Genomic DNA, 25,837 nt, shown 5'->3' with positions numbered 1-25,837 from the left:
TACATGTCAAATAAAATTCAAAGTCTTTAATATTCATAACAGTACTCTTTGATATGATCTCAATCCCCTTCTCCAATCTTATACCTAACTATGAGCCAGACACTGCTTGTTACTGGACCAGTATGCCTCACATTTGTCAACTTCCATAATACCTTACAGCACTAGAACAAATAATTATAATGCCGACTCTGAAAAAAAATAGCCTAATTTATATTTCATATCCTCTGGGATAGAAAAAAAGCTATGTTTTTATATGCAAGAAATATCTTATTTACATATGTTTATATATGTGTGTGTGTGTGTAACATGATTTTAAAAGACTGCCACCATAAATGGTTCGAACCTGTAATATTTTGATACTTAAATATTAATTTGTAGAGAATGCTTGAAAATTTTAAAAAGGGTAATTATTGTAATTGCACCATCCCAAATGTTGCTTTTTTCTTTTTTTACATTAAAAATATCTCCTTTTAATACTAATTTTGATAGATAATTACAAAGTTTTATCAAATTTCTATTGATAGTCCATTGTCTACATTATTTCACAATGATGTTTTCCTTTGAGAAGCAGATTTGTTTCCATACATTAGTTAATATTTATCAGACAATCCCACGGAGTTGTTGCCTCTTGGTGGTGAGCTCTTTCTCAATTATGGCAAGTAGTCCATTGTCATGATTAAGAGCTTGTGCTCTGCAGGCAAATTGCCTGAGTTGTAAACATTGCTCTCCCGCTTAGTAGTTGAATGACTTTAAGCAAGCTTTGTAACTTCTGGATACCTCAGTTTTCCTATACAAAAATGGGGAAAATAGTACTCCATGAGGTTTTGGTAAAGATTAACTGAGAGAATACATACATGGGCCTCCAAAGAGAATCTGACAGCCACCACTCGATACGTACTAGCCGTTAATATTGTTCACAACTACCTGCCCTAAAACTTTACATTAATAGTCAACTATCCCCTTGATCTGTTAGATCCTCAAGTTCTATTTGAAAATCATAGCATTTACCAGCAACTTTCTAAAGACCTTCTTCATTATGTTCTTAGTTAAATAGACTGGGATTTACTAGAAAAAAATAATATCATACTATTTTAACAATAGTAGGTCAAGTAAGTAACAGTTTTAAGAATAAAATTATTACTTTAGATTCTTGAAAGTGGGAGTTAATGCCTCTAGGAGAAAATTTCTTAATATTAGAGTCAGTTCAAGAATTTTGACCTCCTAATCATCAAGATTGTTCTGCTATGTAGAAGGGACTCTTAATGGTTTCAAGGAGAAATCAGAGGCTTCTGATAATTAGTTGTCTGGATATTGTCTTTGTATCTGTCAGTTTTGTACTTGATATTGGAGATTAACCCTCTGTAGTGTAGACACATTCTACTCAAGCTGTCCCAGTTGATAGAAAAATTGAGATGCCTTTACAGACTCTATTTCAGTAGTTATTAAATGTTACTATACATAAGAGTCACTGGAAGGCTTATTAAAATACTGGATGATTCTGGGTGAGCATTTTTTGAGTGAAGCTGGAGAACTGCATTTCTAACAAATTCCTAGGCGTTGCTCATACTGCCCTCTGGGAACCACACTTTGAGAACAACTGCTCTACTCTATTCAAAGTTGTCTTCTTGCCTTCACATCACTGTCTCCTTTTACACTTGTTCATTATCCTTTCCTTTGTGGCTGCATTTTTCTTGTGCCCTCTGCTTGGGAGGGAATTCGGTCGTCCATGGGTACACATTCAATAGCAGGTATTAAAATTTATTGAAATCTCCTGTGCTTCAGACATGGAAGAATCAGAAGCAATTTCGAATAATACTTTTCCCAGACAGGCTCACTTTCCAACTATTCATCCTCTCCACCCCCTTGATTACTTCTGCTCTGGCTAGTCAATGCTGTTTTCTGCCCTTTGTAACCCACAATCTAGTACTTACCAGCTCCTTGTCTTTTACTATTCTCTGTTACTTCCTCTGGGTTATTTTTGTCTATAGGACCTGACTATAAACTTTTCAAGAACAGAGGACCTTGTCTTATATATCCCTGTTGCAGCATGGTCCTTAGCAAGTAGATTTTGCTTTCCAATATACGCTTATTGGTTATCAAAATTCTTCTGATAGAGCTTTTCATGATATCTATGAACGCATAGGCAAAATGTACGGCAATATGAATAGATCATGGATAGGACTGCCAGATTTAGTGAATAAAAATACTAAATTTGAAATTTACATAAACATAGAATATTTTTATTATAAGATGTCCCATGCAATATTTAGTACATACTTATAATAAAAGATTATTTTGTTTACTGAGGTTTAAATTTAATTGAGCATACTATATTTTATCTGACCACCTTTTTCATGGATTTTCAGAATTTCACTTTTCAAAACTCCTTGAGAGGGTCATCGGAACATATCTTGCTCCTAGAAATAGCTTTTCCATAATATTTCACCATATCTTAGTAGTGTGACTTTGTACAAGATACCTAATCTCTCTGAGCTCTAGTTGACTCATCTGATGAATAGCAATAGTGATTATAATTACCCAAGCAGGTAAATCATAATTTCATCAGGGTCCTTAATTTTAATGTAAGTAGTTATTAGCGGGATTCTAGACATATAGTGACTATTAATATCCTTGTGAACTGGTCACCTAGTAAAGATCCAAGGTATTATATTTCAAATACATACATACCACATAGTATTTTTCAGGCTCACGGTAGATACTGTTAAGGCATATTTCTGTCCTCAAGAAGCTTAATGAAATGATAAGCTTTTAATGTATCAGATCTAGACTAAGAAAAAAGTTGTTAATGATTTTAGAGCTCCTGGGCCAATTGGCCACAGAGTTTGGAGCCAAGTCAGCTGGTGAAGAGCGACAGTGAAAAGCTAGACTTTGGCTATTTCCTTGGATCAGGTTTTCTCTGACCAGACAGGTCCCAATATTATGTTTTTCATTCTCCCACCACCATGACCACACAACTGTAGTTACTGAAATTACACTCTGGGGTCAATAGTCTGAGCTGGTCTCATTGGCAGAGAACCAGGAATCTGACCACAAGGTGTTGTCTGAGAGTTTTGGTTTTTCTAAGTCTTTTATTAAAATAAGTAAGTAATGTTCTGAGGCTGAAAACTTATTTTTTCGTTTACAGATATCTTGGAGCAAGTCCTCATAAAATTGGAGTTTAGAAAATAGCTTCCTGGAAGGGGCAGATTCCTATAGGGGCATCTATAAAATTAATGCATAAGCATCAGAGACAAAATTTGCTATCCATCACTATTTTCCAAGGCTATCTCTGTTCCAGAAATATGGACAATTGTTTGGTTAAATCCTAAGGCAAAAAGACAGAAAGTTCATCAGTTTTAGCCTTTTGCATTTGATCTGATGCCCACATACTGACCTAACTTTGCTTTCAATTTCTGAATCTTGCACTTGTGTCTGCTAATATGAACTCCGTGGTTTTGGTATATTTGACCCCACGTTAAAGGGGTGAACAGTCCTGATTTGCACTTTACTTACCTTGAAAGGAGACCCATGAATGTTTATGGGTCTGAAAAGCACCCTAGGTTCAAACTATGATGTGTCAGTAAATAATAAATGAGGATTTCCTAACTATTTGCAATTATTTCTTAGCATAGAGAAAATTTTTGTCTGGTTCCTTAGGGTTTGCAAGTTTCTTCATATTGTTTTAAATCGTGTATTTATTCACTATTGGTGAAGTAAACATTATTTTCTTCCTTTTTTTTGTTCCTGATATCACATGTGCTTCTCAGTTGGGCTGTACTTGTCAAGTGCCTTTCATGTCACCATTGCAGACTCCTTCCAAATGTGTTCCTTTGTTAATGTAAAATTATTTTCTTGCCAAATGTGTTCTCCTTTCTCTTTTCTCTTGTATTCTTAAGTCTTCTTATGTTATAAAATTATACCAAGTTAAGAAATACGTATGTCCATGTCCTCTTATTTAAGAAATGGTTACATGCAAGCACTTATCTTGTATAATTATATTTTGTGACATGCAAATTTGTTCACAGCAAAACCTTGACTAGAAACAATTTAATTAATTTTTCCACCCATCCCTCAAAATGAACATAACTCCAAAGTCAGTGCTTTGGAAATGAAGGAAAACAAAAACAAAAATAAAAGACTCTTGGGGCCAACCCTATGGCCGAGTGGTTAAAGTTCTGCACGCTCTACTTCAGTGTCCCAGGGTTCTCGGGTTCAGATCCTGAGTGCGGACCCACTCCACTCATCAGCCACGCTGTGGAGGCATCCCACATACAAAGTAGGGGCAGACTGGCACAATTGTTAGCTCAGGGCTAATCTTCCTTAGGCAAAAAAAGAGGAGGATTGGCAACAGATGTTAGTTTAAGGCGAATCTTCCCCATACAAATAAATAAATAAATAAAAGACTTACATTTTGGCAATTTAGGAAGTATGGAATAAAAGAGAATGTTCATGTTCTTTTTGGAGAAATTAAAAAGAATTTCTAGTCCAACTCCTCTTTTGAGTGGAGCTTCCCTTACCCAACTGTAGCAGTATAATTGTGAGTCTTTGACTTAAATATCTGTAGAACTGAAGATATTAACAATCCTCTTTATGATCCATCTTAATGGCAACAATCAGGGAAAAAATAATGAGTATTAAGATCCAGAAGTTAGTTATTTCAATAATTTCCATCAGTCCTCATGTTAGTATACAGTTTGAAGTGTCTACATGTTTCCATGTTTTGGATCCACAGAATGGAAGTTTTGTCCTTATGTACATCTGGTTTTCATTTTTGACAGAACTGTATATTTAAGTCAATGCAGAGTTTGACTGATTTCACTACTATCGCAACAATTGAAATACATCTGATACATAATTGCCAAAGGTTCATTTCCTGATTACAAAATAGTTGAATGAGAGAGATTTGTTTTACATGTATACTCCTGGGATCTCATACGTTGTGCAGTAACAGAAACAGTGTTACTTTCATTATCTCAATTTCCCTTTAAAATTCTCAAACCTCTTCTTTAATATGGTGCTCTGCACCCACACATTTACCCTTTAAAGTTTCCTGATTTCCACAGGTAAAGAGGTAAATCCTATAACAACTTTGAAACCAAAGTAAGTGGCTTCCACTTACTTTCTAGTTCCACAACTAGAAACCTTGGCACTAAATATATTGTAGGTAAAGCTAGTCTGAGAAGAGAAATGACTGGAGATTCACCATGTGTGAGGGAAAAATCAATCAATCAAGAAACAAATGCAAGCAAATCCAACAGATGGACATTTTACGTGGGGGTTTGGAGTAAGGTGCAATAGTGGGGTGCCGCTGAGCTACTTTAGAACCTCCTAAACCCTTCAAGAGGACCAGCGAATTCTAAAGCATACTAAGCAATTGTGCCACCATGGCTTTGCTGCTTTACTAAGTATGGATGGCCTGCTAAGTACAGTGAGATAACTTTCACTAACTTGGGCAGTCGTTCAAGAGTAAAGGGCATTTTGTCAACAAAGGAGAGAGATTTAACTTGACGCTTCTCAAAGCCCTAAGTGACAAAGGCCGAATAAACATCTACAGAATTGTAAAAATTAATTTCAAAGAGGGATGATTTACAGATAACAAAGTTCACCCATTTTAAGTGTACAGTTAGATAAGTTTTGAAAAAAATGTGTACAGTTAGGTAACCATTATCAAGATATAGAGTATTTGTATCACTCCCCAAATATCCCTTTGAACTTTTGTGGTCAGTCCTCTCCCCACCACTCTGATTCCAAGCAACAATTGATCTGCTTTCTTTTATTGTGGTTTTTGGCATTTATCTGATGATGAATTATGTTGATCTTTTTTTGTTTGCTTGTTTGTTTGATTTTTGCTGAGGAAGATTAACCCTGAGCTAACATCTGTTGCCAATCTTCCTCTTTTCATTAGAGGAAGCTCGTCCCAGAGCTAACATCTGTGCCAGTCTTCCTCTACTTTTTATGTGGGTCGTCACCCCAGTGTGGCTGTCAGGAGGTATAGGACCGCACCTGGGATCCAAACCTGCAAACGTGGGCCACCGAAGGAGAACATGCCGAAGTTATTCACTATGCCACAGAGCCAACCTCATGCTGAGCTTCTTTTTGCGTGTGCTTTTGCAATTGATAGATTTTCTTTGGTAAATATCTTTTCAAATTGTTTGCCCATTTAAAAGAAAGTTGAGTTGTTTGTATAATTATTATTGCCATAGGAAATTTTTATAAAAAATATATGTTGGATATAAATTATTTGCAAATGTTTTCACCTATGGCTTGACTTTACATTTTTGTAATAGTCTTTCAAAGAGTGAAATATTTTAACTTCAAAGAAGTCTCACTTAAGACTTTTTCTTGCATATTTTTTGTGTGCTTTCTATGGAATCCTTGCCAAATGTGATGTCATGATTTTTTCCCTATATTTTTTCCTAACAGTTTTATTGTTATCCCTGTTATGTTTAAGTCTGTGGCTCAACTTAATTTTTTTTTTTTTTCCCCAAAGCCCCCCCGGTACATAGTTGTGTATTCTTCGTTGTGGGTTCTTCTAGTTGTGGCATGTGGGACGCTGCCTCAGCGTGGTCTGATGAGCAGTGCCATGTCCGTGCCCAGGATTCGAACCAACGAAACACTGGGCTGCCTGCAGCGGAGCGCGCGAACTTAACCACTCGGCCACGGGGCCAGCCCCGAGGCTCAACTTAATTTTTGTATATCATGTAAGGTAACAAGGTTCATTTGCTCCCCAGTATACATATTCAATTGTTCCAGCAACATCTGTTGAAAAGAGTATCTTTCTTCTCTTGAGTTACCCTGGCACTTTGGTTAAATCAACTGTTCACACAAGTGTGAGTGCATTTCTATTTCATTGGTTTACCCAACGCCAATGCCACACTGTCTTGATTGTGGTAGTTTTATCATAAATCTTGAAATCAAGGAGATAAATTTTGCTGTTCTTTTTTACAATCGATGTGGATATTTTCAGTATTTGTATTTTCATATACACTTAATATTCGGCTTCTCAGTTTCTTCAAAATGCTGATGGTGTTTTGGATTACATCATACCCCACATCAATTTGAAGAGAATTGCCCTGTTCACATAAAGGTTGATCTTCTTTAAGTTTTCTCAGCACAGTTTTGTTTTTTGTATTTATTATATTTATTTCTACGTATTTCATGTTTTGGTGCAAATGGAAAAGATATTTTGAAATTGTAATTTACAATTTCCTTGCTAGTATATAGAAACACTGTTATTACATATTGATCTTGATTCTTGCAAGCACGCTAACCTCTTAGTTCTGGTAGCTTTGTTATAAATGCTTTAGGAATTTTTATTTATTTTTGCAAATAAAGAAGGTTTTACTTTCTGTTCATTGTGTACTATTTTCATTTCTTCTTTTTTTCCCCTTCTGCATTGATTAAAAGTCCTATACAATCTTGAGTAGAAATGGTGAGAAGGAAATTTCTTGCTTTGTTCCGGTAAGCTCAGTGGTAGTGTCCTCTATTTCATTCCCAATGTCAACAACTGATGTTTCTTCTTCTTTTAATATCAATCTACCTAAACATCTTTCGACTTTTATTGATCTTTTCAAACAACTGGCCATTAATTTCATAGACATTCTACATTATTATTCTGTTCTCTATTTAATTGATTTCTACTTTTAATCTTCAATATTTCCTTTCTGCTTCATTTGGGTTGAGTTTATTCTTTTTTTTTTTTCCTACATACTTAAAATCTTATAAAATTAATTTTAGACTTTTATTCTTTTCTAATGCAAACATTTTGGGTATAAGTTTTCCTCTAAGCATTGCTTAAGTTGCAGTAACATTGGATTATAATAATATATAGCTTTCAGAAGTACATTATAATATATGTCAAATTCTGTGTAGATTACAGATGTTCACCACCCAAAAACTAATTATAGTCCATCCCCTCACATGTGAGCCTAATCACCCCTTTTGCCCTTCCTCCCCTTCCCCTATGGTAACCACCAATCCAATCACCATTGCTATGTGTTTGTTTGTCGTTGTTTTTATCTTCTACTTATGAGTGAAAGCATATGGTTTTTGACTTTCTCCCTCTGACTTATTTCACTCAGCATAATACCCTCAAGGTCTATCCATGTTGTCACAAATGGCTGGATTTCATGATTTCTTATGGCTGAGTAGTATTCCATTGTGTATATATACCACATCTTCTTTATCCATTTGTCCCTTGATAGACACCTAGGTTGCTTCCAAGTCTTGGCTATTGTGTATAAAGCCGCAATGAACATAGGGGTGCATGTATTTTTATGCCGTTGCGCTTTCAAGTTCTTTGGAAAAATACCCAGCAGTGGGATAGCTGGATCATATGGGAGATCTATCCTTAATTTTCAGAGGATACTCCATAGTGCTTTCCATAGTGGCTGAACCAGTTTGCAATCCCACCAGCAGTGTACCAGGGTTCCCTTCTCTCTACATCCTCTCCAACATTTGTTGTTTCCTGTCTTGTTAATTATAGCCATTCTGACCGGAGTGAGGTGATACCTCATTGTAGTTTTGATTTGTATTTCCCTGATAGGTAATGATGTTGAAAATCTTTTCATATGCCTGTTGGCCATCTGTATATCTTCTTTGGAAAAATCTCTGTTCAGATATTTTGCCCATTTTTTAATTGGGTTGTTGGTTTTTTTGTTGTTGAGCCGTAGGAGTTCTTTGTATATTTTGGATATTAACCCTTTATCCAATATATGGTTTTCAAATATCTTCTCCCAATTGTTAGGTTGTCTTCGTTTTGTTGATGGTTTCCTTCACTGTGCAGAAGCTTTTTAGTTTGATGTAGTCCCATTTGTTCATTTTTCCTTTTGTTTCCCTTGCCCGGCCAGACATGGGACTTGAAAATATGCTGCTAAGACTGATGTCAAAGAGCATACTGCCTATGTTTTCTTCTAGAAGTTTCATGGTTTCGGGTCTTACATTCAAGTCTTTAATCCATTTTGAGTTGATTTTTGTGCATGGTGTAAGGGAATGGACTACTTTCCTTCTTTTGCATGTGGCTGTCCAGTTCTCCCAACACCATTTATTGAAGAAGTTCTCCTTTCTCCATTGTATGCTCTTGGCTCCATTTTTCTTACGAATTTGTCTTTGATCCATAGATTATGTAGAAGTGTGCTGTTTAATTTCTAAATATTGAAAATTTTATAGATATCTTTCTATTATTTATTTTTAGTTTAATTCCATTGTAGTAAAAGAATATGCTCTTTTTATTTAAATAATTTAATACTTACTGGGACTTTTTAACAGCCTAGACTATGTCTTTCTTGATGAGTTTTCCATGTGCCCTCATACTGTTATTATTTTTAATGGCAATTAAGTAAAATTGTTCAATAATGTTGTTGAAGTCTTCTAGATACTTACTGATTTCCTATCTACAGATGTACCTCATTTTATTGCCCTTTGCTTTATCGAGCTTCACCAGTATTGTGTTTTTTACAAATTGAAACTTTGTGGCAACCTGGTGTTGAGCAAGTCTACTGGTGTCATTTTTCCAACAGCATTTACTTGTTTCATGTTTCCATGACACATTTACATAATTCTTGCAATATTTCAAACTTTACTATTATTATATTTGTTATGGTGATCTGTAGTCAGTTATCTTTGTTATTATTGTAATTGTTTTGAGGTGCCGTGAACCACGCCCCATAAGATAATGAACCTAATAGATAAATGTCATGTGTGTTCTGATTGCTCCACCAAGTGGCCGTTCCCCAGTCTCTCTATTCTGCTCCTCAGACCTGCTTACTCCCTGATACACAACAATATTGAAATTAGGCCAATTAATGACTATACCTTTAAGTGTCCAAGTGAAAGAACGATTTGCAAGTCTCTTACTTTATTTATATATATATATTTTTTTTTGGTGAGGAAGATTGGCCCTGAGCTAACACCTGTGCCAATCTCCCTCTATTTTGTATGTGGGACGCCTCCACAGCTTGGCTTGATGAGTGGTGTGGGTCTGCGCTGGGGATCTGAACCCATAAATCCCAGGCCACCAAAGTGGAACCAGCAAACTTAACTACTACACCACTGGACCAGCCCCTACAAGTTTTCCACTTTAAATCAAAAGCTAGAAATGCTTAGCTTAACGAGGAAGGCATGTCAAAAGCTGATATAGGCTGAAAGCTAGGTGTCTTGAGCCAAACAATTAGCCAAGTTGTGAATGCAAAGGAAAAATTCTTGAAGGAAATTAAAAGTGCCATTGCAGTGAACACACAAATGATAAGACAGCAAAACAGCCTTATTGCTGGTACGGAGAAAGTTTTAGTTGTCTGGGAAGAAAATCAAACCAACTACAACATCCCCTTAAACCAAAGCCTAATCCAGGGCAAGGCTCTAACTCTCTTCAATTCTATGAAAACTGAGAGAGGTGAGGAAGCTACAGACAAAAAGTGTGAAGTTAGCAGAAGCTGACCCATGAGGTTTAAGGGAAGAAGCTGTCTCCATAACTTAAAGGATTAAGGCAAAGCAGCAAGTGCTGATGTAGAAGCTGCAGCAAGTTATCCAGAAGATTTAACTAGGATAACTAATGAAGGTGGCTACACTAAACAACAGACTTTCAATGTAGATGAAACAGCCTACTATTGGAAGAAGATGCCATCTAGGACTTTCATAGCTAGAGAGGAGAAGTCAATGCCTGCCTTCAAAGCTTCAAAGGACAGGCTGACTCTCTTGTTAGGGCCTGATGCAGCTGGTGCTTTAGGTTGAAGCCAGTGTTCATATACCTTTCTGAAAATCCCAGAACCTTTAAGACTTATGTGAAATCTACTTTTCCTGTGCTCTATAAATGGAACAGCAAAGCCTGGATGATACCACATCTGTTTACAACATGGTTTACTGAACATTTTAAGCCCACTGTTGAGAACTAATGCTCAGAAACAAAGTTCGTTTTTAAAATATTATTGCTCGTTGACAATGCACCTGGTCACCCAAGAGCTCTGATGGAGACATACAAAGAGATTAATGTTATTTTCCTGCCTGCTGACACAATATCCATTCTACAGTGCAGGGATCGAGGAGTAATTTTAAGTTATTATTTAAGAAATACATATTGTAAGGCTATAGCTGCCATAGATATTGATTCCTCTGGTGGATCTGGGCAAAGTCAAATGAAAATCCCTGGAAAGGATTCACCACTCTAGATATTAAGAACACTCATGATTCATGAGAAAAGGTCAAAATATCATTAACAGGAGTGTGAAGAAACTGGTTCCAACCCTCAGGGATGACTTTGAGGGATTCAAGACTTCAGTGGAGGAAGTAACTGCAGATGTGGTAGAAAGAGCAAGAGAACTAGAATTAGAAGTGGAGTTTGAAGATGTGACTGAATTGCTGCAATCTCATGATAAAGCTTGAATGGATGAGGAGGTTCTTTTTATGGATGAGCAAAGAAAGTGGTTTCTTGAGATGGAATCTACTCCTGGTGAATATGCTGTGAAGATTGTTGAAATGACAGCAAAGGATTTAGAATATTATGTAAACCTAGTTGATAAAGCAGTAGCAGGGTTGAGAGGATTGACTCCAATTTTGAAAGAAGTTCTATTGTGGGTAAATGCTATCAAAGAGCATTGCATGCTACAGAGAAATCATTTATTAAAGGAAGAGTCAACTGATGTGACAAACTCCACTGTTGTCTTAAGAAATTGTCACAGCCACCCCAAACTTCAGCAACCACCACTTGATCAGTCAGCAGCCATCAACATTGAGATAAGACCCTCCACCAACAAAAAGATTACAACTTGCTGAAGGCTCAGATGATGGCAGCATTTTTAGCAATAAAATAGTTTTTAACTAAGATATGCACATTGATTTTTTTTAAGACATAATGCTGTTGCACACTTAATAAACTACACTATAGTGTAAACATAACTCTTACATGCACTGGGAAATCAAAAAATTCATGTGACTAATTTTATTGTGCTATTTGCTTGATTGTAGTGGTCTGGAACGAAACCCACAATATCTCCAACGTTTGCCTGTAGTTGTTAATTGCTGAGCTTCTTGAATGTGTAGGTCAAGGTTTTTCATCAAATTTGGGAAGTTTTCAAGCAGTATTTCTTCAAACATTCTTTCTGTCTCTTTATCTCTTTCCTTTCTCTCTGGAGACTCCCATTATGTGTATGTTGGTATGCTTGATGTTATCCTACAGGTCTCTGAAGCTCTGCTTTTTCCCCCCTCATCCTTTTTGTTTTTGCTTCCTCAGATTGGATAATCTCAATTGACTTTTCTTTAATTTTGCCGATTCTTTCTTTTGCCAGGTCAAATGTGTGGTCCAGTCTTCTAATACACTTTTTTTTTAAGTAATTTTATTTTATTTTTTTAAAGATTGGCACCTGAGCTAACATCTGTTGCCAATCTTCTTTTTTGTCTTCTTCTTCTTCTTCTCCCCAAAGCCCCCCAGTACATGGTTGTATATTCTAGTTCTAGGTCCTTCTCTGCTACGGAGGATGCCACCTCAACGTGGCCTGATGAGTGGTGCTAGGTCCCTGCCCAGGATGCAAACTGGCAAAACCCCAGGCTGCCAAAGTGGAGTATGTGACCTTAACCACTTGGCCACGGGGCTGGCCCCTTATAGCACATTTTCAATTTCAGTTATTATACTTCTCAAGTCCAGAACGTCTATTTGTGGGGGGTTTTTTTTTGTATAATTTCTATCTCATTTTTTATATTCTCTAGTTTATGAGACATCATTCTCACACTTTTGTTCAATGCTTTTTTTTCTTTGTTTTTTGGTGAGGGAGATTGGCCCTGAGCTAAAATTTGTTGCCAATCTTCCTCTTTTTGTTTGAGGAAGATTGGCCCTGAGCTAACATCTGTGCCAATATTTCCTCTATTTTGTATGTGGGATGCTATCACAGCATGGCCTGATGAATAGTGTAGGTATGTGCCCAGGATCTGAACCCACGAACCCAGGCTGCTGAAGTGGAGTGAACTGAACTTCACCACCACACCACCGGGCTGGCTCCCTCCTTCAATTCCTTAGACATGGTTTCCTTTATCTCTTTTAACATATTAAAGTAGCCATTTTAGTTTTTATTTTTGTCCAGTAAGTCCAGCATCCTGACTTCCTAAGGGACATTTTCTATTGACTGCTTTTTTCCATACAATTGGAAAATTTCCTTGGCTCAAATTGTTACAAATGTTAGTAGTTCAGTTCTTTCTGCTTTCACACTTACAGTCTTTCTTCCAAAGAGCTCAGATGAGCGATAGAATACCAGGTTATTTTTCAAGGAAGAAATCTCTATTGTTCTCTCTGTTAAATGGCCCTGTCAGGATCCCTCTAGTCCTTTAAACACAATTAACAGAGTTGAACCTCACAAAGAAGACCTCAGGTTTCTCAATCTAGCCTTTACTCAAAAGACTACTCCTACATCTCAATATGCTTTTGTATTAAATTACTAAATTAGGGAGGCAAATTAAGCTGTTCTTCCCAGAAATACACATTGAACTAAAAGCCTTAAATATATAGCAGTGGAAGGCTGAGCTGCAATTCTTCCAAATGAAGCTCCAGGTCCTTGAGCAACCCCCAAATTCTGTTACATATAGCATCTTCATATAACACAATATCGTAAGAATATTAAGGTTGATGTGAGATGCAGAGTCATCTTAAATCCTAAAGAAAATCATCATAGATGTGATAGCTGTATATTTTGTGATGGTTTTGGTATAGGTGAAGTGAGTGATGGGGGTGGGAGGTATTGCATGTTTTATTTTATTTTATGTGTTATTTTTGTATTTCCTTTTCTTTCAACAAGTTTATGTTACTCTTTCAGGTAAAGTCTTAAAATCGAACATATATACATCTATAAACATATTCACCCTACTGTTTGTGATGAATGTTTATTCCAGTTATATACTCTTACTTTTGAATTGTGGAAGTGATGATATGTGATTTCTGAAACTAGGGCGTATAAGTATTATGCATTTCTGCTTTGCTTGGACTGTTCACTCTTGGAATTCAGCCACTATGCATAAAAAAGCTCAAGAACCTCGTGGAGAGGCCCACATAAAGAAGAAACAACACCTTCGCCCAGAGCCCTGGCGGAGCTCCTAGGCCACAGCCAGCACTAACACGCACATCAGATGAGGCAGTCATCTCAAAAGTGGATCCTCTGGGCCCCAGATGAATAGGAAAACTCCATTTTTGCAGAGCCCTGGTCAAATTGATGACTTGTGAGTAAAAGAATTATTGTTGTTATTTTAAGACACCCAGTGTTGGGATTGTTTGTTATTCAGCAACAGATAGCCGAGAGATTTTGGTATCAGGAAGAAAGGGATTGCGGTGAGGGAAAACCATGCCAAGACATGTGGCATTATCTTTGGGAAAAGGCAGGGGGAAGCTGGATGGGCTTGGAGGACACTTTTAGTCCTCGAGGAGAGTATCAGTGAGGGCTTAAGAAAAAGTAAAGAAAAGGTTTTATGAAGCTGGAGAAAAAGAGACCCTTGTTATGTAGTCACAAAATGTGTGTCAATACTGTTTCCTGCAATAATGTGGAAATGCAAAATGTATCCTTCAGACTGGATGATTAAGCTAAAAAGATTTTAAGACAGAATATTGAAAGTATCATCTAGCTTCTTTTTGCTGAGTATAATAAAAGAAGAGGACAGAACAATCTAAAGGACACTGTTAAATATCTAAGTTAAGACCTCCTGGGTTTGAAAATAAATTATTTCTCATTCCTAGCCTCTCCTGATAGAAAATTATTCTGAGGTTAAGGAAGGGCCTCAGGCCAAAGGCACATCCATGGTGAGGATGAACAGTTCTAGGTTTTACAGCCTCAGAATGATCTATGGTGTGCCTCATAGGATTGCCCAAACAGACAAAACGCCCTGTAAGGAGATGAAGGGCATGCCTTATAGAACTTCTTTATGAAACAATAGGATTTCTAAGACTTTTAATGATATTGTTCCAAGGCAGTCTTACACAGAACCCCAGGGAGAGAAGAGCTTATCTTGAAGAGATTTGTGGGTGTGGCTTTTATGTAATGGAGTGGATTATCAAGTATTATATTAGAAGATCATAGCATATTTTACAAAAAAATACACCAAATGGGCTTAAAGGATAGAAATTGTACAAAATGCAAAAATACCTTTAGATCCCAAATTTCTGCAGGTAGGAATCAGGGTGGAAAGCTATTCAGTTATAAGCATGGGTTACTTTTTGCGGAAAAGGAAGATTGTCATAAAGTATGGAACTAAAATCCCAGAGTGTGGAGCCTATAGCCATGAGGAACAACCTCTTGGGAGTACAGTTGGCTCTAGTCACGTCACTGGCAGCAGGGACCATCTGGATTTCAGTATTGTTATCAAACAGTAATTGCTCTGTTTCTCCTGTTTTCCACATGAGTGGATGACATTGTCCATAGCCATTCCCTAGTCCTTTCTCACCACTGTTTATGCTGCATTTCTGGAGAAGATAACCTGTCTCATTAGACCTTCAGATTGAGAGGAATAGAATGAAGAGCCTTGTCTGCACCCAAACCTGATGTAGATAACCAGATCCTAGACTTGGAGCTGATGCCATCATGGCATGAGACTTGAGAGCCCTGATGCAGAGAAGAACGTAGTTTTTTTTACGGAGCAGATGTAAACTGTTGTAATCAGAGGGTGGACTGTGGCAGATTGAATTTTCCCAAGACAGTGATTCATGTCCTTGATGGATAGTTTTGATTCTCACAACCTGTACAATATAGAAGCGAGGCTACATGAATTCTGAGGCTGGTTTACAAATATGCCATGCAATTTTGCCTTTTGCTTTGAGGATGCTTGCTTTTAAAACCCAGACATCGGGCTGGCCCAGTAGCACAGCGGTTAAGTTCACACTCTTTGACGGCCTGGGGTTCACCGGTTCAGATGCCGAGTGTGGACCCAAGCAACATTTATCAAGCCATGCTGTGGCAGGTGTCCCACATATAAAGTAGAGGAAGATGGGCACGGATGTTAGCTCAGGGCCAACCTTCCTCAGCAAAAAGAGGAGGATTGGCAGTGGATGTTAGCTCAGGGCTAATCTTCCTCAAAAACAAACAAACAAACAAACAAACAAAAAACCTCAGTCATCATCCCATGAAGAAGCCCAAATAGCCCACAAGATCTTCATTCCAATGTGGCAACACTGAGAGGTCACATACGGATGTTCTGGAGAACAACTCAGCTGAGACCTCACCTGAAATCCAGCATTAACTGCCAGGCATGTGAGTGGAGCTATCTCCAGATGATCCCAACAAAAGCTGAGTCACCACCAGCCTTTGAGTTTTCTCAGATGAGCTCCCACACATTGCGGAGCAGAAGCAAGCCCTCTACACTGTCCTTTCTCTCTGCATTTCTGACCCACACATTTGGGGACTGTAACAAAATGATTGTTTTACTCTTCTAAGTTTCCTGTTGATTGTTATACAGCAATAGTATCTTGAGCACCGCCTTATTTCTTTCTTTGCAGTAATTATCAATGCACATCCTTCCAAATGAAAAGAGATTCTATGTTTACAACAGAGATAGTCCCTTTGCAGCCAACAACGTAAGAGTGAAAATCAATGGTAACAATTTTAAAAGACAAGGAGGGAAGGGTAAGAGAAGGAACCACGGGATAACAAGAAATCATCTGGGAATAAAGAAGGAAGCTGGGGATTGAACTTCTAGGGGATTCTAGCTTCTTCAGCAATCTTTAAAACATTTTCAACTCTTCAGTCTTCCTTGGAATGATATAAATAACAATCCATTGTTTAACTGTATCTATTTATGTCACTGTACAATTTCTGTCCAGCTAACTTTGTATTTCACATCTATATGCACACACACATTCTCTCTGCTTTTTCACTCCATCATTCTGACCACTGCCTCTACCACATACACTATGTTCCACGCCAAAAGCCAAAGACAAGCTAAGAACTTCAGAAATGAGCGATTCCCCAAAATGTTAGCAACGTGGTTGAGAAAAAAGTATAGTGACACCATGGATGGAAAGATAACTTCATATTAAAAATGGGGTGGGAAGAAAAGGGCAGGAGGCTGGATTGGCAGAATTTAGACATATTTTTGTCACAGAAGCTTTAAAGAAGTCTCCATAAAATACAGACTATAAAACAAAAAGTCTGACATCTTTTTTTTTTTTTAAGATTGGCACCTGAGCTAACAACTGTTGACAATCTTCCTTTTTCTTTTTCTGCTTTTTCTCCCCAAATCCCCCCAGTACATAGTGGTATATACATATATATTTTTAGCTGTAGGTCCTTCTAGTTGTGGCATGTGGGATGCTGCCTCAGCATGGCTTGATGAGCGGTGCCATGTCCGCACCCAGGATCCAAACCAGCGAAACCCTGGGCCGCTGAAGCAGAGCAAGTGGATTTAAACACTCAGCTACGGGGCCGGTCCCAAGTCTAAGACATCTTGATCTAAGTGTAGATGGCTATGTTTGAACTCCTGTGGGTTAGCTCCCCTTGACACATCCTGGTGGCCCCAGAGAATCACAAATCTATGAGGAACACAGTTTGAAAACCAAAACCACTGAGTTAAACAATCTACACAGCCCTGTCCTGCTCCAATAATCAGTTTATGACTAATGGGCAATTACTAATACACAAGGGAATGGGGTGAAGCTCCGGTGAACTTGGGTAAAGTCTTGCAACTGGGCAGAATAGTCATCAATATGCTTGATATGCTTTAAGGAAGCCAAAAGAGAAGACTTCTAACTTCCAAAATACATGCCCATCTGCCCCACGATATTTGTCAGTGGTGAATACTGCACATTAGAAACGGCACAATTGATATTAAACCCAGCAGGCATCACAAAGAACAAGTAATTTTTAACCAATGTCAGTTTCTTGTCTGACAGACTTAACATACTTCTGTGACAAGGATTTAATAGACAGAGCTGAATTCCAGGGAGGCAGTTGTCAGAGTCCCTTGTGATTGTCTAGCCTATAACAGAGACTCAATGGAAGGGTGGCTAGTAGAATAGAATCCAGTCCAATAAACTCTCAAATGGTACTGTTCAACGCAGCACTGTCAGCCTGAGTGATGTTTCTGAACATTTGTCTCAGGGCTGCGACCTCTACCCCAGCCTGTCCATATCAATGATTTAGATGACCATAAATAAATTGTATCAAAAGGACAGACAAATATGTTAGATGACGGAATGAGGATCCCAAAAGTCCCCGACAGGCTAGGACAGGAGATAAATCCACTATTATGTAATTTAGCAAAAATAAATTCATTTGATCTGTTGAAGCCAGTTATTATAAAGACTAGAGCAGAAGTATCATAGCAGAGACACATACAAAAATCACTACAGATTTTTAGGAACATTAAACTCAAGGTGAATTAGCACAGTGACATGGCTACCACAAAATCATTTTTGGTGTTCATGTTCAACTTGGATCAATTTTTAAGGATGCAGCAAAGGACAAATAGGTAAATGGAGTTTTGCAATAAAAGTTGTAAAATGATATTTACATATTAGATAAATGGTATTTATAAAATGAAATCCCATATAACACTGAAAATCCATTAAATAAAGCTACATGCAACAGTATTAATGAATCTCAGGAATACAATATTTAGTGAAAAAATTCAAATGATAGAAAAATAGAATATTACTCTATTTAGACAAGTTTTCAAAATGTAAAACTGTAATATATTGTTTAAAGATAAAAGTGCAAGTATTTATACTAAAAAAAACACAAAAGAATGATAATCACAGACTAAAAGACTATAGATGCTTCTGAGTGAGGATGGAGTGAATTGTAGTAGAGAAGGAAGCACATACTAAACGTAAAATGTATTTTTAGAACTGTGTGTTTGGTAAATGTATTTCATTGAAATGTTACATTTTACTTCTTACAAATGTTTAATAAATATATTTTTGCCACTTTTAATATTTGATAAAGGCAATCATTAAAAATAATTGCTAAAAATCTTAGGACAGCTAGAAAACTTATTACATGAACAACAATTAAACCCTCCTTTGGGGAAAGAATTTTGTTAGGATTATTTCACTTCAGTTAATGAGAACTTATTTTAAGAATACATGTGAGTTACCAGAAAGTGAATTAACAGCCTCCAAAATCTTGGAGAAATGGAATATGATTCAGGAAGTTGTACAGGTCTGGGGACCCGGTGAATTCAGTATCCTTGCAGCACCCAGGATTGACTGCTCTTACTCTGGGTTTCCTCCACTGTGGGCCCCAGCTGATCTCTGCCTTTACTTACCCTTACACAACCACATACTTGCCTCTGCACGCCCTCCCCGTTAGACATCCCCAGAAAGAATTTCTGATTGGTTGGGCAGCCACCATCCAATATGGATTGTCCCCGAAAAAGTCACATTTTAGATTTCTGGGGAGCCTCTTTCAAGGCAAGCCCTGTCCCTACTCTACTTAGGAAAACAGAGTCATCTTTTGTTTCCCACCAAAACAACTGCAAATATGGAAGTCATTCAAAGAGTCACATCCTAGATCAGCTATAAGGACAAGATGGTCTATATGGTCATTCTTTTCATCTTGAAATTTAATAACTGCCGCTTTTCCAAGGCTAGTATAATGCATTATCCATCAATGTGTTATGACCCCTTTCATTGCATATAGTGTTCTGTGAATATATGAATTTAGTGCTTGGTGATACAAGAATTAATAAATGAACATCTAACCAATTAAGTAATTAATACATTTAAGGAAGATCATTGTGTCTGAAAGATAATGGAAATTAACATATCAGCCACTTCTTTGTTTTCTGAAGAATGGTTCATCTCATAGCCACAAAGAACTCTGTATATACAACTGTCTGGCCAAACTCAGCTTTACTCTGAAATTATAGGCACCCAATACCAGGTAGAGTACAGTAAATTTTTTTTTTAGATATCAAGGAAGGAAAAGCCATATTCTGCCAGACAGACAGAAAAGATCACCAGTTCTGTTTTTCCAAGACATTTTTTCAAATGGAACCAATAAACTGCATTAATAGGAAAGCTCACCTTATCTGCAAGCTAACTACAGATGGCATAGCTAAAACACTGTGTAGTTTGGAAACTGCAATAGAAGATTATGTTTATTTAAAATCTTTTTTTTCAGTTTAATTTGCAAAAATTGTATTGTGTTATATGTTTAATGTGTGTGTCTTTTTCTGGCCCTGGGATTTTAAGTAATCTTGTACCATAGGGAATTTGACCAAGTTTCTCTCTCTCTTGTTTTTTCCTCTTTCTCTCTTTGGTTCATACTTTTAATAATATTGCAATAGGGGCTGGCCCCGTGGCCGAGTAGTTAAGTTTACGTGCTCCGATGCAGTGGCCCAGGGTTTTGCTCGTTCAGATCCTGGGTGTGGACATGGCACCGCTCATCAGGCCATGTTGAGGCGGCGTCCCACATGCCACAACTAGAAGGACCCACAACTGAAAATACACAAGTATGTGCTGGGGGGATTTGGGGAGATAAAAGCAGAAAAAAAGAAAAAAGATTGGCCACAGTTGTTAGCTCAGGTGCCAATCTGTTTTTCAAAAAAGAAATAATATTGCAATGGATATTTTCTAATGGACTATAACTAGGGTATAGAATTCTTGCCAGTTTGTCTCTGAGCCTTCGGCTGTCTGAGCAATACCCCAAATTTCATGTAGTCAAGACTGACTTTGTTTTTTCAATCACAATCCTCTTCCAATGAAATCCCATTCTGTTTAATAACTTCAGGATTCAGATATTTTACTAGAAGACAATGACGATCACATTGCCCTAATTTCTCAGAAAAAAAGAGCTCAATCCTAAATGCTCATAAATTATAGTTTCAATGGGATGGCACGGTGTCTAGCACCGAGTAGGGGATTAAATTCATGGGAACTATGCAGATCTTAACATTGGGGTATTAGGGAGAGACATCTTAGCTTGATGGGTAAAATGAACTCTCAATTTCTCTTAATTGTGGGTAGATGTTACTCCCTGGATTGGGGCTGGATCTACAGATGGGAGTCATGATATTTCTGCTCTGGGAGAAGAGGTGAGCTAGCAGGGGATGAAAAACAAGCAGTTTTAGAAACAGTTTCTCAAAAATTTGAGTCATTGTATGAAGTTATCTAAAGAAAAAATACTTTTATTTTATGAACTCAGTCTATACACAATGATTTTCAATATCATTGCTGTTACAATTACAGGACCATGTTTTGGTGGGTTGTCAAGTACCACCTCCCTTTCCATCTGAATTCTGCGTATGATTATGACAAATTGAAAAAGATTAATTGAGGCAAATTTAAATATCTTACAGATAGATGTTAAATAGATAGATAGATGATAGACAGGGAGAGGCTTGGATAATGTGATAATGTGGCATGGTGAGGAGACCAAAAGGGAGCCTCCTGCTCCCTCCACAGTCTAAATATTGGGACCCTTCTCTGGAGAGGATCTGTTCTGCATAATATTTACCAATATCAGCCACGTAAAGAATACAACTTATTTCATCATCTGAAGCAATTGAAGATCCCAGAGCCCTTGAAAAAGGAAGAGCACTAGGCTTCTAGGTTTGACTCTAGAAAGAACATTTACCATCTGGAGAGAGGGCAACAAAGGGTAGCCTGAGAATTTTAATAATCTATATTGTGAAAGGGAGAGAGAGAGAGAATTGATTTCTTCTTTTCTGGTTCAAGGAAGGACTGCACATTTTGGGAGAGGAGATTTTCCTGCTCTGGTGGCAACCGGGATTAAATAAAATAGGTAGGATCTCCAAACATCATGTTGGCAGGTGTTCTACACCGTAGAAGACAGACTTATAATAATAAGAGGGGAGTGGGAGGCCAGCTTATCAGCTGACAGCATTTGTATTTCTTTTCCTGTCTATGAAGAAAATCGGTCCCATTGTGTGGAGCCTATGCTATTTCACCTATTCTAGACTTTTCAGTTATCTTAGACTCTGCCTGCAAATTTTGGTACAGGATCATTTTAATACTGCACTTACCATTGCGTTAATGAGGCGTTACTACATCTATCACGAGTCTGCTGTCAGACGGACATGGCCAGGCACCCCTACTACATCTGATCAACTTTTGTGCTAATGTTTTTTATTATATTTATATTTAGAAATTTAAGTGTCTACTAAACAAAAGGATGAAGATTACCCTTAACTCCAGAAAGAAAGAACAACTACATACTGCCTTGAGTATGCCCAGTTTATGCACTATGAGGCCCCAAGGACAGATGTGGGCTAGAGTCCCTGTCAGAGAAACATGGAACAAGCCACTTACTAAGTGATAATAACTCAAGTCCTTACTCTGGTCTCTAGTTTATGGCTGAGGCTTCCACTTTCAGGAAACACTGGTTGCCAGTCTTTGTTTTTGAGGTATTTCTTCTTTATAAGCAACGTCAGAGGACCAGTTCTACCCCTTGAGAGTATCAATAAATTAAGGCAGTGGGGCCGCTCAGTAGCGCAGTGGTTAAGTTTGCACATTCTGCTTCAGTGGCCCAGGGTTTGCTGGTTCGGATCCCGGGTGTGGACCTACGCACTGCTTACCAAGCCACGCTGTGGCAGGCGTCCCACGTATAAAGTAAAGGAAGACAGTCGCAGATGTTAGCTCAGGGCCAGTCTTCCTCAGCAAAAAGAGGAGGATTGATGGCAGATGTTAGCTCAGGGCTAATCTTCCTCAAAAAAATAAAACTAACTAAATAAATAAATAAATGAAGGCAGCAAGATTAGCTTAATTTTCTGGAGAAATTGGTTTCATTACACTAAACAACACAAAGTGTTCTATTAAAGTTATAAACCAGAGATGAAAAGGTTAAATGAAGACCTTAAAAAGGTAGAAGAACAAAAATACAAATCTTAACTACCAAAAGAAGCTTCAAAAAATAACAGACCACAGAAACACATCACATTATCAGATAATTCTAAAATAAGCTAGGCACAATGTAAGTAAATAATATTACTTATCAATAAATGTGAATGGGCTTAACTCATCTGTTAGGAAGAAAAAAAGATTTTTAATTTGGACTCAAAAAATCCCCACAACTCTATGGTGTATACAAGAGAAATTTATGCCAATCGTTTAAAAAGCTAAACATAAAGGGATGAGCAAAGGTGCGCCAAACTGAAATAATAAGGAACCGTGGAGAGTGATCATGATATTAAATAAAGTAGAATTTAAACCACAAGGCATTAAATGTTATACTTTCCACGCTAATTAATAGAGAATACATATTCTCTCAGGTGTGCATGGAACAGCCACAAAAATTGACCATACCTCATGTCGCAAAGAAAACAACAGAAATATTTATAAAGTAAAAATATTACAACATTCTTAGATCACAATGCAATAAAACTAGACATTATTAACAAAATTTAAAAATAGATTCAAACTAGAAATTTAATAACTTTCTATTAAATAATTATTGTTGAAAGAGAAAACTGATCTTTAAATGATAGTCTCAAAGTTTCTTTGTAACTTTTTTTGTTGCTATTTTAAATGGAGTAGAGAAAACTCTGTGATATCCTCTAACTGATTATTATTTGTGTATATAAAGGTTATTGATTTGCATATGTTAACTTTATAATTTGCTACTTTATTGAATTCTTATAATATCTGAGTTAGGTTTATCATTGATTCCCTAGTGTTTTTCAAGCACATGATCATATACTCTGTCAGTAGAAACAAGTTTAAGTTATTTTCCCCCAATTTGTACACCTTTGATTTCTAGCTATGGTCTAATTGCATTGAATAATACAAATGTTGATAGTAGTAGAAATATCTTGTCTGGTTCCTAATTTTAGAGGTGTCGGAATGGAATTAGAGATATCAACGTGAACTCATGAACTTAGATATAGAAATGCACAAAAGTCTCTGTGATTTCCATCACACCTATTTCCAAGCTCTTGATACTAAGGCACTTAGAAGGAATGAAATCCCCATGCAATGAGCACTCTTAACATCCTGATCTTGGTTTCCAAACCAATGTCATGTAAAAGGCACCAGAGCTCTTCAGAGAAATGGGTGATTGCAAGGTTGGGGCAATGACCTAGAAAGTAAAAAAGTGCTCAAAGAATTATGGGGACATATTAAAAGATATAAGGAGCCAGTTTAAAGGGACTCCCATGTAAGTGTATGTATGTGTTTATACATATATGTGTGTGTGTTTATACATGTGTTTATATATATATGTATATGCATATGTGTATATATATTCTAAGATATCTATGTAACTCTAAGAATATATATATGTGTGTTCATGTGTATGCATATGTATATACACATACACAGAGAGAGAGAAAAGAAGAAGATGCTCTTTACCACAAAGCTCAAGAACAAATGTAGAAGAAAGGATGAAATTAGAAAATCAACACTTGATAGTCATCATCATCATAATTAATTCAAGCAAAATCATCAATGGATATTGAAACTAGTGAGTGAAAGTTTAGGGACTAACAAGATATTTACATAGTCTCAAAATATCTCATCACAAGTTATCTATTAATTACAAAGCCCCAAATACCAACTTTACAGTGGAGAAAACTGACAGATACCACTTGGACCAAGAGATCAAAGTTAACCGTGCCAGCTGTAACACTCAGCAGCATGTACCTCCTCATAGGAAGCACTGAGAAAAACTCAGCCTCATGCTGTGTTTTTACAGCCAAATGCGTATAACCTGAATCTATCCATGTTAAAGTATCAGACAAGCCAAAGTTAAGAGAGATTCTGTAAAACAACTGCCCTGCTCTGTCAAACATATTAGTTATGAAATACAAAAGTGAACTCAGGAACAGCTCCAGATTAAAGCAGATGTGACTATAAAAGACGTTATTAGGATAAATGATGAAATCAGAATATGGTCTGAGAGGATATTGATGTTAATTTCTTGATTTGGATGATTGTTCTGTGATTAATTCATTTAATTTTTTGTTTTAAGGGAATACATACTGAATTATTCAGGAGTAAATTGGCATCTTGCATCATGTCTGCAACTTAATCTTAAATGGCTTAGAGAAGACACAATAACGAAAGAAAGAGAGAGAGAGGAGGCAAATATAGTGAAATGTAAACATTTGGAGAAAACTGGATGAAAGAATTCCACAGATTTTTGTAGAGTTCTTGTGATTTTTTTCTGGAAGTCTGACATTATATCAAAATATTTTTTAAATGAAAAATATTATTCAGATTTAGTGGTAATTATGAGACTGAGTTTCCTCTACTCTTGATTCTGCTTCTGCTAGTGTTTTGGGGTGAGGTCTATTCCTAAAGCCCTTTGCTGATTGCACATCTTCATTTCAGACTCTGGTCAATATCTCCCCTCAGTGTTTCCAATTTAATGCTTCGACATTTCTGTACCACAAAAGCATATATCCATACCTGCTAGAACTGTGAGTAAAATGAAAGCAAACAGACATATTATGGTTCCAAAGCATTTTATAAGCATTTTTTTTTTGGACAACTCTTCAAGCATATATTTACATATTATTTATTGGGTCTATATGAAATAGTTGAGGCTGCCAGATACAAGATCTTAGTTTTAAGAACGCTAAAAAAAAATTTGAGGTCTATTTAAAAGGCACAATTCTATACTGTGTATGTGTGTGACTCTCTGACCCATTTCAAGTGTGTTTTCCTGATTTTACAATATGCCACAATAACCTAGTTTAAAATAGTATGTGACGATTAGGGGGCTCTTCCATTTTGTCCGGAGAGAAATCCATATAGTAATTCTCCATGGGATAAGGGAGAAATTCAAGTGGGATAATTTAATCAGGAAATATCATGTCTAGTACTGGCTAATAAGTAATTGAGTAAATACTCTAATCCTTATTTTCTTCATCTATCAAATGGAGATAAATCTCTTATTTTCACCTTCAAACAGCATTC

At 37.0% G+C, this 25,837-nt stretch overlaps 1 long non-coding RNA gene across 1 annotated transcript in view; it reads right to left on the bottom strand.

Moving 5' to 3' along the window:
• LOC139075620 (uncharacterized) overlaps positions 1-25,837 on the bottom strand; it is a 91,398-nt gene that overhangs the window by 47,983 nt on the left and 17,578 nt on the right. The gene's annotated exons all lie outside the window — the stretch shown is intronic.

The sequence above is a fragment of the Equus przewalskii genome, chromosome 14, assembly GCF_037783145.1.
Source record: "Equus przewalskii isolate Varuska chromosome 14, EquPr2, whole genome shotgun sequence".
Taxonomy (NCBI): Eukaryota; Metazoa; Chordata; class Mammalia; order Perissodactyla; family Equidae; genus Equus; species Equus przewalskii.
This window is presented reverse-complemented; position numbering and strand designations above follow the sequence as displayed.